Here is a 14,897-nt window from a genome sequence, read left to right as displayed (position 1 = left end):
TAAGAAACGGCTTTCAAAGGAGGGTAAAATAAAAGCAATGGAAAATCTGGGAAGCAGCACTCTGAATCTGCCTCAAATGTAAACAAACCAAAAACAAAGAGTGAGTAAAGGATGAGTACATTTATATAAGCCCTGGATGCATGAAAGTTTAGTCTGGCTGGTTTGCCCCACTTTTGATCTCGAGGGTCTGCAGATTTTTATTTCTGCTGATAGAATAATATTTCTGAAAGAGCCTTACCCATCCCATGAGGGCATTGCTTTTTTAAAATATACAGTACATTTAAACTGCAACAAAGAAGCTAAAAGGCATAGGAGCGGAATAGTTTCACATACACTGTAGTTGCAGTTCTCAAACCTCTTCAGAATGGTGCCATAATAGGACTGGAGACCTGTAGCTTCTGCCATACCTTTGAGATAGTTGGCTGTGCAGTTGGGGGTATTGCATAGTTGGGGGTATTGCAGTTTTGGTGTCCTCTATGCTCCGTTATAAAGCTAACATAATTGAATCTCTAGAATCAGAGGCTTTGGCTGTGTTTTTTAATGTGGGCAATTTTAAATTTATTTTGATAAATGTTTCTGTTCCTCCAGCTAGCTCTCATTCTTATAAGGAGAACTCATGGACCAAGTTGGAGAAATTTATTGCAAATATTCGAACCACTTTTAGTGATATTCATCTGATTTTGGTGGGGGATTTTAATGCGCGAGTGGGTCCACACCACTATTTTTGGGAAATATCATTTTCCACTTCTCCCCCCCCAACTCCTCTTTCACTTTTGGTTAGACAATCAAAAGACACTAGGTGTGATTTTCGGGGATTCAATCTCTTGCTACTGGCCATGAAGGAGGATTTATGGTTACTTAATGGCTCAGTTCCTTCAGATTTTCCGACGGAATCTACGCATTGGGTGGGGCCAAACCATCTTTAATTAATTATGTTGCCGTTTCGTCCAGTATGTTGTCCAGGGTTTTGAATTTCCAGATTATCCCCAGACTTGAAAGCGATCATCACCCTATGCTTTTGAAGTTTTGGTTGGGTGTTGGGAGGTGCAGCTGGACCGGTGGTAGGAGATTTTAGGAACACTAGTTACCGAAGATTGAGGTGGTCTGAGGAACTTGCCACACGAGTTGCTAATGTGCTTGGGTCAGCAGAGGCGTGTAGTTTACGAAAAGCAATTATAACAGGATCTATTGGCTCCCAGAGGTATTCAATGTTAGATCATTTTTCTTCAGTCTTAGCACTGTTGTGCCCAGTTTTTGTCACCTCAGTATATCCAAGTAAAAATTCAAATCACGCCAAGTCCTTTTCTCGTTCCTGGTTTGATCGGGATTGTTGCAGTGCCAAAAATAACGCACTTAAGGCTTTCTTAACTTATAGAACAGCACCCTCTTTGGAAAATAGGCAAAGGGCGCTCTCGATGAAATCAGCCTATAAGAGGTTGCTTAGAGAGAAGAAGGCACAAGCCGTTAACAAAAACCAGCTTAATTTAATTGAGGCTGCTAAGTCTAACAGTCTAAGTTCTGGAGGCTTGTTTCACCTGCTCTGTCGAAAACACCTCCACTTCCAGCTTCTGTGATTCCAGCTTAGGTTTGGGAACAACATTTCCTACAGCTTTATAGTAAGGCTGATAATATGGTTTATAATGCTGAACAACTAAATGGAGATACTCTTAGGTGGAACCCAGTCTCCTGTTCAGAGATTGGAAAACTTATTCAGAAATTTAGTAATGGTAAAGTCCCTGGTAGTGATAACATTTCTATTGAGGCTATCAGAGCTAATCTTGATTGGTGGGTCCCCGTTTTAGTCTCGCTATTTACTTATATAGATACAACTGCTAACATACCCAGTGACTGGGGCCTTGCTATAATAATTCCTCTTTATAAAAAAGGTAGGCGTGAGAACCCAGCCAACTATCGTCCCATTAGCTTACTTAATGTTATTAGTAAAATTTACGCGAGGCATCTTTTGATAAAACTTCTAGACTGGATTGAGGCAAATAACATTTTAGCTATTGAGCAGGCAGGCTTTCGGGAGGGTTGTTCCACCACGGAACATGCTTTTACCCTTCAATTTCTGGCAGAGAAGTATTCTAGGTTCCCAGGTTCAGCACTTTATGTAGCATTCATTGATCTTAAAGCTGCATTTGATTCAGTTTCTAGAGAGAGACTGTGGTCTAAACTGGAAGCCCTTGGAATAGATAAAAGATTACTCAAACTTATTGTTAGTCTACATAAGCATACTTGTTTGAAAGTTCGTTATGGCCCAACTGGACAGTTAACATCAGAAATTCCAACTTTTAGAGGAGTACGTCAGGGCTGTGTACTTGCTCCTATTCTGTTCAACATCTATGTTAATTCTGTGATTTCTTGTTTGTCCACCCTCTCTATTCATCCACCAAAGTTAGCCGATAGGCACGTCTCCATATTATTATATGTGGATGACATGGCTATTATGTCGCAGACACCTGTAGGTCTTAAGCGTGCCCTCTTCTCATCATTTTGTAACCAAGAGTCTATTGAAATAAATTATATTAAAACTAAAGTCTTCGTGTTCGCCAAGCGAGCTAGGCGTTATAATTGGTCCATACAAGGAAACAAGATTGAGCAGGTTAATTTCTTTAAATATCTAGGAATTACGTTTCACTCTGTTGGCTCTAGAAATGCCCATTTTAACTCCATCAGACAATCTGTTCAAATGGTTGTAAATAAGATCAAATCTTATCATTTTACACATGGTGCTGCTTTTATACCTGCAACAGTGAGACTTTATACAGCCAAAGTACTGCCTTTGCTCTTATATGGAGCCCAACTGGGACCTGCAAGTAATTTTGCCTTTCTGGAGGCTATCCAGACTAAGTTTATTAGATCCATTTTGCAGGTTCCATGTTGTGCTCCGAATGCTGTCATCAGAAGAGAAGTTGGTCTTATTAGGTTGGAATCCTTATACTGGTGCTGTATTTTTAGATTTTGGTTAAAATTGAGTTTTGGACAGGCGGGTTTAGCCTCTTTGGCTATGAATGATGATTTTAATTCGAGCTGGAAACGAGCTGTGTTGAGCAAATTTTCCTCTTTTGGCCTCTCCATAGAGGATTTGCATACTGTAGGAATTGAGCAAGCCAGGAAGTTAGTTAAGCAACGTGTCCTGGATATAGAAGTTCAACAAGAAGGTGCATGGCTCAAGCAGGGTTTATACTTAGGGAGTCAAGCTATTAATCTTAAACCAGCTAAATATTTTGATGTGGTGCTTGTCCCTAAATTTAGACGAGCCCTCACTTTAGCATGTTTAAATGTTCTTCCTACAGCAGTATTGGATGGCAGGTTCAAGGGAGTTCCGCTATTTTTACGTCTTTGCCCATGTGGCAAAGGGGTCATAGAATCCACCTCGCACGTTATTCTTTATTGTGATTTTTATAGGGAACCCCGTTGAAGACTTTTATCTCCTATGTTAGACAATTTGCCTGGACGGTCTGATGAATTTTATTTAAATTATCTTTTAATTAATGAGGACACTGATACTATTTCTGTTATGGCCAAGTTTTGTTATATTATTTGTAAAATACGTACTGGTTTATTGTAAATGTTTGCTGGTCAATGACCGAATAAACTTATAACTAACTATGGATTTGAATAGGTTTGGTGGATGCTGGTGATAGCTTAATCGTGGCCATGGTTGCTTGGGCAACTTGCTTTCTTGGTATGGTCTTCAAACGTATTTGGACTGCTCTTGGCCTGCCATAGGGAATGGTGCCATGGCCTTGGGGGTGGAAACAATTTTGGGCAAATCATAAACCCCCATGTACTTCAATTGTATGTGTATGCTGTTTGCATTCTGTTTTTTGTGAAAGGGAGAAAAGTAGAGAGGGAAGGAGAAGGTGTGGCTGAACATTGGAATCTCTGTCCTAGAGCCATGGGGTTTTGTTAAAAGTTACTGGATTCTGCAGAAGATGCTCCATGTTCTGTATTCCCAGTCATGCAGATTCCCAAAGGTCCTGCCGATAGCCACAACATAATACTGTATAACTCTTGGAAGAGGAAGCTGGGATAACTTATTTCTGACCAGGCCTTTTTCTGAATGTTACCATAGTGTGTGGCAATCCTATCTTTTTTCCTCAAGCAAGGGTTTTTGTTCACACAATAAGATTGCTTACCTTAGCCTTCCTAAACATAAACTATTGTTCTAATTTCATTTGTTGCCCTAACTCTGTGGTGCACATATGACACTAAATCCAAGGAGGAAATGTGCACAATGACCTATAATAAACTGGGGCTGCCAAACACACGACAAGGAGCAGTATTGCTATGCTCCCTATGCAATATTGTTCCCTCTACAACTCCCATGCAGGAAAGGATGCATCTGATAAGAAGTCATTGCTTATGAAATCTATGCCACAATCCAGTTTCTCTAAAATATCTGTGTGCTCTCTCTTTGTTCTTCCTAAGTTAGAATTTGCCAGCTTTGCAAAGACATTTCTATAATTTGTGTATAGTGATTTAAGGTCTAAACTAGACAAGTTATGGGACAGGAACTTCAAACATCTCTCTTTGCAAGAAGCAGCCTGGAGGCTCCCTGATTTGGAGGGATTGTGGGAGGATGATTTCTCCCGCCCACCCACCGCCATGCCACAACTCCAAACTATATTGCCTTCCCTGAAGGTATCAGCTCCTCCCATACATTTTCTTCCCTGTGGCTAATAGCAAGGAAGGGGCAGTGGGTTGGGGCTTGGACCAGCCGAAAAGAGTTGGACCCCTTCCCTCTATAACTGCTTTTTGAGAGAGAGTGAAATATGTTTAAATGTCTGTCACAGAACTCCCATGACTCCTCAGGCAGTCTCCAGGGTGAACATGAATCTGATTTAGGTATATTGTGTGTGTGGTTACCACAAGATGGCAGCACTGCTCAATGTAATGGAATTTGGGTCTGTTACAAAGTGCATTTAATTCCCTCTACATCTTAAAAGCAGCTGGGGAGAGATTTAGTTATGGTTATGCTGTGTGTTTACATTCTGGCAGAACAAACCTGTGGACTGAGGAGGAGGTGTGTGCAAATATTTAGAAAGTTAAGATCAATGACTGGAAAACTCACAACAGTTATCTGGAGAAGCCATCCCTGGTTCTCTTGCCAACTCAAAGATGGTCGCCAGCTGTAAATCCACTGCGAGTGGGCAGAAAGACAGGTTGCTGTATGAAATACAATTGCTCACTAAAGATACATAGCTGCTGCTGCTGCTGTAGGTTGCTATTAAAAGTCTCGTGTGAGGGCCTGATATTGCCACATAATGGAGCACGTTTAGACTAGGAGTTCCAACAAGAGCAATTATTTGGCCTTTCACAAAAGCAAGACAGATGATTTGGATGGGAGCATTCATTTTGTCCCAGGCTTGGAGTCAAATAATTTAAACACAAAGGCAATTGGTCTATGCCTGTTGATGCTGTTGCCATGCCCTGGATCTGGCATGCCTGGTCCTGGAAGAGCTGTTGGGTTTGAATCCTGTTGACATTCCAATCCAGGCTGCAGGTCTCTTTATGCAGTCGAACCTTTGTCCTGATGGATAGTTGGATTTCTGTCCTTGATTGATTGATTAACTACCATCAAGTCAGTGTTGACTCTTAGTGACCACATAGATAGATTCTCTCCAGGATGATCTGTCTTCAACTTGGCCTTTAAGGTCTCTCAGTGGTGCATTCATTGCTGTCGTAATCGAGTCCCTCCATCTTGCTGCTGGTCATCCTCTTCTTCTCTTTTCTTCAACTTTTCCCAGCATTATGGTCTTCTCAAGGGAGCTGGATCTTCGCATATTGTGTCCAAAGAATGATAGTTTGAGCCTGGTCATTTGTGCCTAGAATGAAAATTCTGGATTGATTTGTTCTATAATCCATTTGTTTGTTTTCCTGGCTGTTCATGGTATCTTCAAAAGTCTTCTCCAGCACCGAAGTTCAAAAGCGTCAATACTTTTTCTATCTTGATTCTTCAGAGTCCAGCTTTCACAACTATAGAGTGTCAAAGGGAAAACCATTGTCTGAATCATTTTAATCTTTGTAAGTATAGACATGTCATGGCATATAAATATCCTTTCCAAGGCCTTCATTGCAGCCCTACCAAGTGCTAGTCTGTGGCGTATTTCTTGACTGCTTCGTCCTTTACTGTTGATGGTCGATCCTAAAAGGCAGAAGCTATCCATCACTTCAATGTCTTCATTATCAATTCTGAGGCTGGTTGCTGTACCCATTGTCATTGGTTTAGTCATCTTTACATTTAGTCGTTGTCCCATTTTTTAATTGTGCACTTTGACTTTCATTACTAGAGCTTGCAGATCATCTGCCTTCTCAACTATCAGAGTGGTGTCATCAGCGTAGTGCAGGTTATTAGTGTTTCTTCCTCCAACTTTAAAACCACGCACATCTTCTTCCAATCCAGCTTCTCTCAGAATATGTTGAGCATATAAATTGAATAAACAAGGAGAAAATATACAGCCTTATCTTACTCCTTTGGCGATCTGGAACCAGTCTGTTTCATCATGTTCCATCTGGACTGTGGCTTCCTGTCCTGTGTATAGGTTTCTCATGAGAAAAATGAGATGTTCTGGGGTGCCCATTTTCCTAAGGATATTGCACAACTTGACATGGTCGACACAATCAAAGGCCTTTCTGTAGTCAATGAAGCACATATTGACGACTTTCTGGTATTCTTTGGCTTTCTCAGTTATCCAGCAGGCATCAGCAATGATGTCTGTTTTTCCTCGGCCTTTTCTAAAACCAGCATCCAGCATTTCCCTTTCCACATAGGGCTCTAATCTGCGTTGGATGATCCTAAGCATTATTTTGCTAGCATGTGAAATTAAGAATATTGTGTGATGGCTTGCACAATCTTATAGTCTCCTTTCTTTGGTAAAGTTCTCTGGAAAGTCTTTTTTCTTTCTGTCTTTACACTTTACACTCTGGAATTTTTTCCTGATTTGGCTGGGGATGACTTTGGGGAGGTGGTGGGGGAGATGTTGCTAGGTTTATGCTTTAATATCTTATTTGTATTGTTAGCCTACTTTCCAGTAGGCTTATGAGATCACCTCGCATTTTGTGTGTGTGTCCGTCTGTCCATCCGTTTGTCATTCTTCCACACCATCACTTTGCAATGCCTGGACCAATACTGAACCAAATTGGGTACAATTGTAGGGTACAATTATGCTTCAGCAGCATAGTTTGTGATGATGTCATCCACCATGATCCAAGATGGGGGACGGGTAAACTGTTGAGGTGCAAGTGGGCTAACTTGTGAACCACTTAACCAATTTGAACCAAAATTGCTGCAGCTGTAGGGACACATAGGGACACCTCAACGGGGTAGATTGTGACAGTGTCATCCCACCCCATTCAAGATAGCAGACACATAAACCTTTAAGGCACAAGTGCACTAACTTGTGGACAGTCTAACTGATTTGAACCAAATTTGCTACAGCTGTATGGACACATAGTGATGCCCTAATGGTGTAGTTTGTGGTGATGCCATCCACCCCGATCTAAGATGGTAGGTCTGTGAACCTTTGAGGTGCAAGTGCACTAACTTGAGGACTGTCTAACCAGTTTGAACCAAATTTGATATAGTTGTAGTGAGTGACACACAGGGACACCTCAATGATGTAGTTTGTAATGATGTCATCCACCCCAATCCAAGATGGTGGATGCATGAACATTTGAGGTGCAAGAGATCTAACTTGTAGACCTCGATTTGAACCAAATTTAGTCCAGTCGCAGAAACAGTGAAAGGAAGGTAGGCTGATTATTTCTTACTATAACACTTGTGTTAATATCATTGTGGTCTGTTGAGAGGCAAATTGGGGGAGAAAGGGAGAAGAGTAGTCCTTTCAGTAAATAAATACTTGCAGTGATACAGAGACCAGAAACATGGCTGCTTTAACCTCTTTCTATTCTTGTAACTAGGTAGCCCTGTGGGTCATAATTTTATAACTTCAACATTTTATACCCCACCTTTATATCAATAAATCCAAGGCAGTTAACCAACTTTTTTTTTTATTGCCATGTGCAACAATTACAACATATGACAATATAAAACAATAAAACTTCTGCTGCACAACAAAGAGAAAACCAAATGCAGGTATCAAGCAAACTCGAGGAAAGCCAAGCAGAAAATGAGTTATTTTGCATCCATTGGAATTAGGGAGGTGGAATTCTGTACCTAGGTAGCATTTCATATTGCTGCCTTCTGCTTCTCTTTCTTCAAAGTATGTATTAGTTACTCCTCTGCCTCAGTCCAAACTGCAGCATCTAGCTGTAAGATGGGAGGCAAGTCTGAAAGAGACCGAAATCTGGCAGGTTTGCTCTACCCACCGCAAAGTCCAGGGATTTTTTTTTTTATGGGGCGGTATATAAATGTACTAAGTAAATAAATAAAAATAAAGCTTAGAAGAAAGCCGATTTCCAGTAGTAAGCAAGCTTCCTTCTTGTTCACACATATGCATCAACAAGCAACTACAGCTGTTCTACTGAAAGCAGAAACTCCTCTACTTGGTGCATGAAATGGACGGAAGAGCAGCAGGGAATATCTGGTGTGCCCACTGTATATTACTTGTTGCACATGACTACTTGAGCCCAATGCAGACATTGTGCTGTGCGAGTTTAATTCAGACATTATGCTGTCTGTACACTTGTGTACATGTTTGTGTGAATGACTGTACCTGTGTTCATTTTAAAAGTGAACCTGGATACAGGTCCTTCAAATGCATGGTATACATGTGAATGGCTGTACCTGTATACAGATCTGTAGCTGTGTACACTGTACACTTGTACAAGTGTTGAACATAATATGTGAATGGGCCTGTGTTCTGATTCAGGAGGATGTAGGCTGATTGGTGGTTGTTTGACTTGGGGAGATGTGCCTGAATGATTATTTATTTTTATTTTTACATAGGCAATTATTAGACTGCTTCTGAAGAAGCCTACCTTGGATTCCTCAGAGCTGAGCAACTACAGACCTGTCTCCAACCTTCTGTGGCTGGACAGGGTAATTGAGAGGGTGGTAGCCTCCCAGCTCCAGACAGTCTTGGAGGAAACTAATTATCTCAACCTATTTCAAACTGACTTTTAGGCTGGTTATGGGGTGGAGACTGCCTTGGTCTGCCTGCTGGATGATCTCCAATTGGGAATTGACAGAGAAAGTGTGACTCTGTTGGTCCTTTTGGACCTCTCAACGGCTTTCGATACTATCGACCATAGTATCCTTCTGGAGCATCTAAGGGGGTTGGGAGTTGGAGGCACTGCTTTGCAGTGGTTCCGCTCCTACCTCTTGGGCAGGTTCCAGATGGTGTCCCTTGGAGATTGTTGTTCTTCACAATCTGAACTCTTGTATGATCTGCCTCAGGGCTCCGTATTGTCTCTGATGTTGTTTAACATCTACATGAAACTGCTGGGAGAGATCATCAGGAGATTTGGTGCAGGGTGCTATCAGTATGCTGATTACACCCAAATCTATTTCTCCATGTCAGCATCATCAGGAGAGGGCATAACCTCCCTAAATGCCTGTCTGGAGATGGTAATGGGCTGGATAAGGGATAACAAACTGAGACTGAATCCAGATAAGACAGAGGTACTCATTGTGGGGGTCCGAAACTTGAGAGACAGTTTTGATCTGCCTGTTCTGGATGGGGTCACACTTCCCCAGAAGGAACAGGTACGCAGTCTAGGGGTGCTTCTGGATCCGAGCCTCTCCCTGGTCTCCCAGGTTGAGGCAGTGGCCAGAAGTGCCTTCTATCAGCTTCGGCTGATATGCCAGCTGCGTCTGTTTCTTGAGCTGAACGACCTCAAAACAGTGACACATCTACTGGTAACCTCCAGACTGGATTACTGCAATGTGCTCTATGTGGGGCTGCCCTTGTATGTAGTCCGGAAACTACAGTTGGTCCAGAATGCGGCAGCCAGGCTGGTCTCTGGGTCATCTCGGAGAGACCATATAACTCATATTGAAGGAGCTACACTGGCTGCCGATATGTTTCTGGGCAAAATACAAGGTGTTGGTTATAACCGATAAAGCCCTAAACAGCTTGGGCCCTGGGTATTTAATAGAATGTCTTCTTCGTCATGAACCCTACCGCCCATTGAGATCATCAGGAGAGGGCCATCTGAACTTGCCACCAGCTTGTCTGGTGGCCACTCAGGGACGGGCCTTCTCTGTTGCTGCCCCAAGGCTTTGGAATGCACTCCCTAGTGAAATAAGAGCCTCCCTATCTCTGACAGCTTTAAAAAAAGTCTTTAAAGACTCATCTGTTCATCCAGGCTTTTAATTAATATTGTTTTAATGGTTTTAATGCTGTTTTAAAATACTTAAAAAAATTTAAACTGTTGTAATGTTTTAAACTTTTTGTTTTTGTTTTAACTAATGTTTTACTTTCTGTTATTATTTTGTAAACCGCCCAGAGACATGAGTTTTGGGCAGTATAAAAATATGTTAAATAAAATAAATAAATAAATTTATATCCCACTCTTTCTCTGAGGAGTGGATGATTATTTTTATCCTCACAACAACCCTGTGAGGTAGGTTAGAAAGAGAGATACATGACTGGCCCAAAGTTACCCAGTGAGTTTCATGGTTGAATGGGGATTCAAACTTGGCTCTTCCCAGTTCTGTTCCAACACACTAACCACTATAGTATGCTGGCTCTTTCTGTTAGATTGGTTAGTTTGCTCTATTCGATTGGTAGCTTTCTCAAGACCCTTCTGGCCTTCATAGTCTGAGGAAAGTCAATGCTAAAACAGAGAGAACTTCAGGCCTCCAGCTGTTTTGGAACTATAACTCCTATAATCCCCAGTCACTGTGGCCAATAGTCAGAGGTGATGGGATTTGTAGTCCAACATCTGCAGGAGGGCCAAAGTGTGCAACTGTCTGCTTCTATACTTGCACAGTTGGCCCGTTATCCATGTACTCCAGATCCAAAGTTTCAGTATCTGCGATTGGGTCTTAGAAACCCAGTTTCATTATCTGTGGGTAGAAAAATAGGCAAAACTTGCCTGTCCATGATTTTGGGTGGCCAGAAATGACTTATGGTGTCATTTCTGGCTGTCTAGCAGAGAGCCATTTTGTGGCTCTTTCTGGGGGTGGGTGGGTGAATATTCAACTGTGTTTGAGGGGGCATGGCAGGAGAGCTGGAGAATAAGGTATCCTTATTCCTTCTCTTATTTCTGCCCTCCTTGCTTTTATTTTGTGTCCCCCCCCCCACACACTGTGTTTTTTGTTGGTTTGTTAGGATCCTAACCCCCTCAATTCCCATTGACTCAAGGTTTTGTTATTTGTACTTTCCATATTCACACCTATATGATGGCTACCTGCAGGCCTGACCTTAGGGTGGTAGCCCCAGGCCCTGTGAGGTAGGTTAGGCTGCTGCACTTTTTTTTTTTTAAGAGGGTTTTTTGTGGAGGGCATTAACGACAGTTTTGGGGGAGGCTACCCAACTCCTGAACGGATGCCATCACTTCATTGACTGAGATCCAGCAGCTGAGACTAAACGCCGTTCACCCCAGTGCACCATACAAAATTGCTGGGCTGCTACAGGGTATGAGAGCTGGCAGGGAGTCCTCTTACCATGCCCAACTGGGATGTTGCTGGAGATCTGTCTGCCACGCCTCACCATGTGTGGTGAATGGTTGCTGCTGGGTGCAAGGACCTGCCCCCGCCCCCCATGCTCAAGGTCTGGAATGTCATATCATGTGACAGAGGAGGCAGCCATGGGAGGGGCCTGAGAAGTTCCAGCTCAGAGCCTGCCCCTCCCCACCAGCTCATGCTTCTTTCCAACAAGCTCTGGGGTGGCAACACAGGTAGGGGCTCCCCGCCTTAATCAGTGGGAGCTGATCTCTCTGAGCTAACTCCTGCAGATTTGACTTAAATCAAATCAATTTAAATCCTGACTTCTGAGGAAGACTTGACTGTAAAGATTTAAATCATAATTTAGATCACTAGCCAGAAAGGTTTATCTCCTCTCTAAGAGGAGAGCTGGTCTTGTGGTAGCAAGCATGACTTGTCTCCATAGCTAAGCAGGGTCTGCCCTGGTTGCATCTGAATGGCAGACTTGATGTGTGAGCACTGCAAGATATTCCCCTCGGGGGATGGAGCCGCTCTGGGAAGAGCATCAGAAGGTTCCAAGTTCCCTCCCCGGCATCTCCAAGATAGGACAAGATTTTCTTTTTTGATAGGACAAGATTTTTTTATTGAACCAACAAACTACCAAAGCATACAGTATATTGCCAAAGCACAATTATATACAAAGTGGTTGTTTGTACATCATATATCTACAAAGATTTACACACAAGGATTTGGAAACCCACAAGGTCATGAAGTATATGCAGGTAGTACTGTAACTCGGGGGTGGGGGATTTAAAGGCACATCAGGTAATTGGGGGGGGGTTACGTCCGATGTCCATTTCCATAATTTGTCCCATTGCTGTTTAGAAGAGATACTCTTGTCTTTTTGCACATAACCATACAAACTTTTCCAGAAGAGATTTACTGTCTCATCTGCGTGAACCTCTTGGTCGCGTCTTCCCTCCCTATTCCTATGCAGGAGCATTGCATAAATGACATACAGATTTACTAACCTGGTTACGAGGAGGGGAACATTCCAATTCCCCAGTATGAGGGCACCCGTTCCGTCCCGTTTCCTTGAAGGTTTCTTTCTGGGACCTCGAAAGGAGGTTCTATCGCTCAAACCCGAGGTTAGTTCTTCCCAAGTCTGTTTTTCCAAATCAGGCCACTCTAACAGCTTGCTTACTCCCTGCCACACTCTTTTGCCTACCACACACTCTTTTAAGAAATGTGAGTGGGTTTCCCTGAATGTTTTGCCTAGCTCACTAGCTTTCTGTTTGCAGGTGATTTTAGGGCACTCTTGCTGGTCCTCTGGGAGCCAAGGCTTAGCCGCATTAAGTGGTAGTACTTGATGGTATAAACGCCACCTTGTTTCCCATAAATGGAAAGGGACTTTTTTCACCTTAAAGAGAGCGATAGGGTGATCGGGTTGCAACAACTACTGTGAAGTGTGGTGTTTGTAGCGTTTACGTTCTAAATAGATAGGGTGGAGAGATTCCTGCCTGCAACCTTGGAGAAGCCGCTGCCAGTCTGTGTAGGCATAACTGAGCTAGATGGACCTATGGTCTGACTCAGTATATGGCAGCTTACTATGCTTACTATGTTTCTAATCGGGTTCCCCAGCCCAGAGCAACAAAGAATGATAATAGGTCTATACCAGCTCCACTGAGGTTAAAGTACTAACTTTTACACTCTTTCTCTCTTGCTCTGTCTTTGCCAGAGTTTTTTTTTAAATGTGGATACGAAGTTACATGATTGTAACTTGCAAACCTAGTTCATGCTGTTGTAACACGCCTGTGGCTGTGCATTCTGATTAGTTGAAATGAACTTTGTTGACTTTTGGAGACACTTCCCTTCAGTGCATCTCATTAAGTCTGGCCTCCCAACAGATACTTAGATAAGGAAAATAAGTGTGCATGTGCAGCCTTAAGCATGCTCTATGACAAATCAACTTCAGCTACTCCCTCATGGTAATGAACTTGCTTGTAGTATCAGTCTGGAATTGTACAGAAGCTTGGGCTATATACTTGTCACAGGGCTGTCAGTCCCTTTTTACATCAGTTAACATACATTTTTTTCATGACTTGAATGTCTGAACAAATCTTCTTTTTGAAGACGCATATTTTCCCCTGTAGTTGTACATTAAAAAAAAAAAAGGTGGGGGGAGCCCTAGTTCTTGACTTCAGTGTTTACCTGTTCTACTTGTGTTCCCATGGATAGAGTGGTACAGGGAGCTTATAGAACTGAATTTACATCTAGTTCCTTGTACAGGTAGAAGTGATGGCATCAGTACTCATTTTGCTAGTTGCTGCAGATCTCTAAATACCAGGTGGACTGTACAGCTGACTAATCATTTGCCAGTTACTGGAGGAAAAACCGGTTGCCATTTGCACACAACCCTAAAGAAAAAAGTCTGGGAACAGATGCCAACAGATCTGAATTACCAAAAGGAAAGCTGCACACACAGCTTTGGCGGCTGACATGGCTGAGCCTTCCATAGCTAATTGGAAAGAAACTGCTAGCATATCCAAGTTCACCTTCCAGCCTTTCTTCAGAGAACTTCAGATGAATAATGTGAATCAGCTCTACATTACTGCTCCCTCCCCACCCGCTGGGACAGCTGTTTGAGAAGTGCCTGCTTTGTGAGAGTTACGATTTCTTTCTGGGCTTGTCATCAGACTTTTCAGTAGCACCCTGTTGCTTAAATGCACACCCATTCCCAAGCATCTGGATCATGCATTAGTTTCACCAGAGATCTTTGAAATCTGATGCTGGCTCCATTTAGCTGCTGGCTCACAACCCCTTGCTTGGTCCTGCTGGAGAGTGCTTTGAATTCTTGTTTGAAGGGGAAATGGGGGCTCAGCAGCCCTCACTGACAGACTAACCTTGGCTTTGCTTAAAGCCCACGTCCATCTCTGTAGTCCAGCTGTGTGAGAAACCGGTCTGAAGATGAGCTGTATGGGAGATCAGCTTTCATGTTAGCCTGTAGCAGGAGGCCCATGGGAATGTTTCCAGAGTCCTGCAGCAGGATAGTCAGGCAGCCCTTCTAACCGCTCTTAACATACAGAGCCATTTGAGACAGCGGTGGGCAAACTTGGCCCTCCAGCTGTTGTTGAACGAAAACTCCCATCATTCCTGGCCACAATTTATTGTGGCCAGGAATGATGGGAGTTGTGGTTCAACAACAGCTGGAGGGCCATTTGCCCAACCCTACTTTAAGAAAACAGCGACCTCTGACTTTATCATGGGTGAACAGGATGTGTTTGCAATGCACCGGATGCAGAACTAGTATCACTACCGTCTTGTCAGAGCATTCCCC

Source organism: Hemicordylus capensis, chromosome 1, assembly GCF_027244095.1.
Source record: "Hemicordylus capensis ecotype Gifberg chromosome 1, rHemCap1.1.pri, whole genome shotgun sequence".
Taxonomy (NCBI): domain Eukaryota; kingdom Metazoa; phylum Chordata; class Lepidosauria; order Squamata; family Cordylidae; genus Hemicordylus; species Hemicordylus capensis.
The sequence above is the reverse complement of the archived record's forward strand: the minus strand, read 5'-3'. Positions refer to the sequence as shown.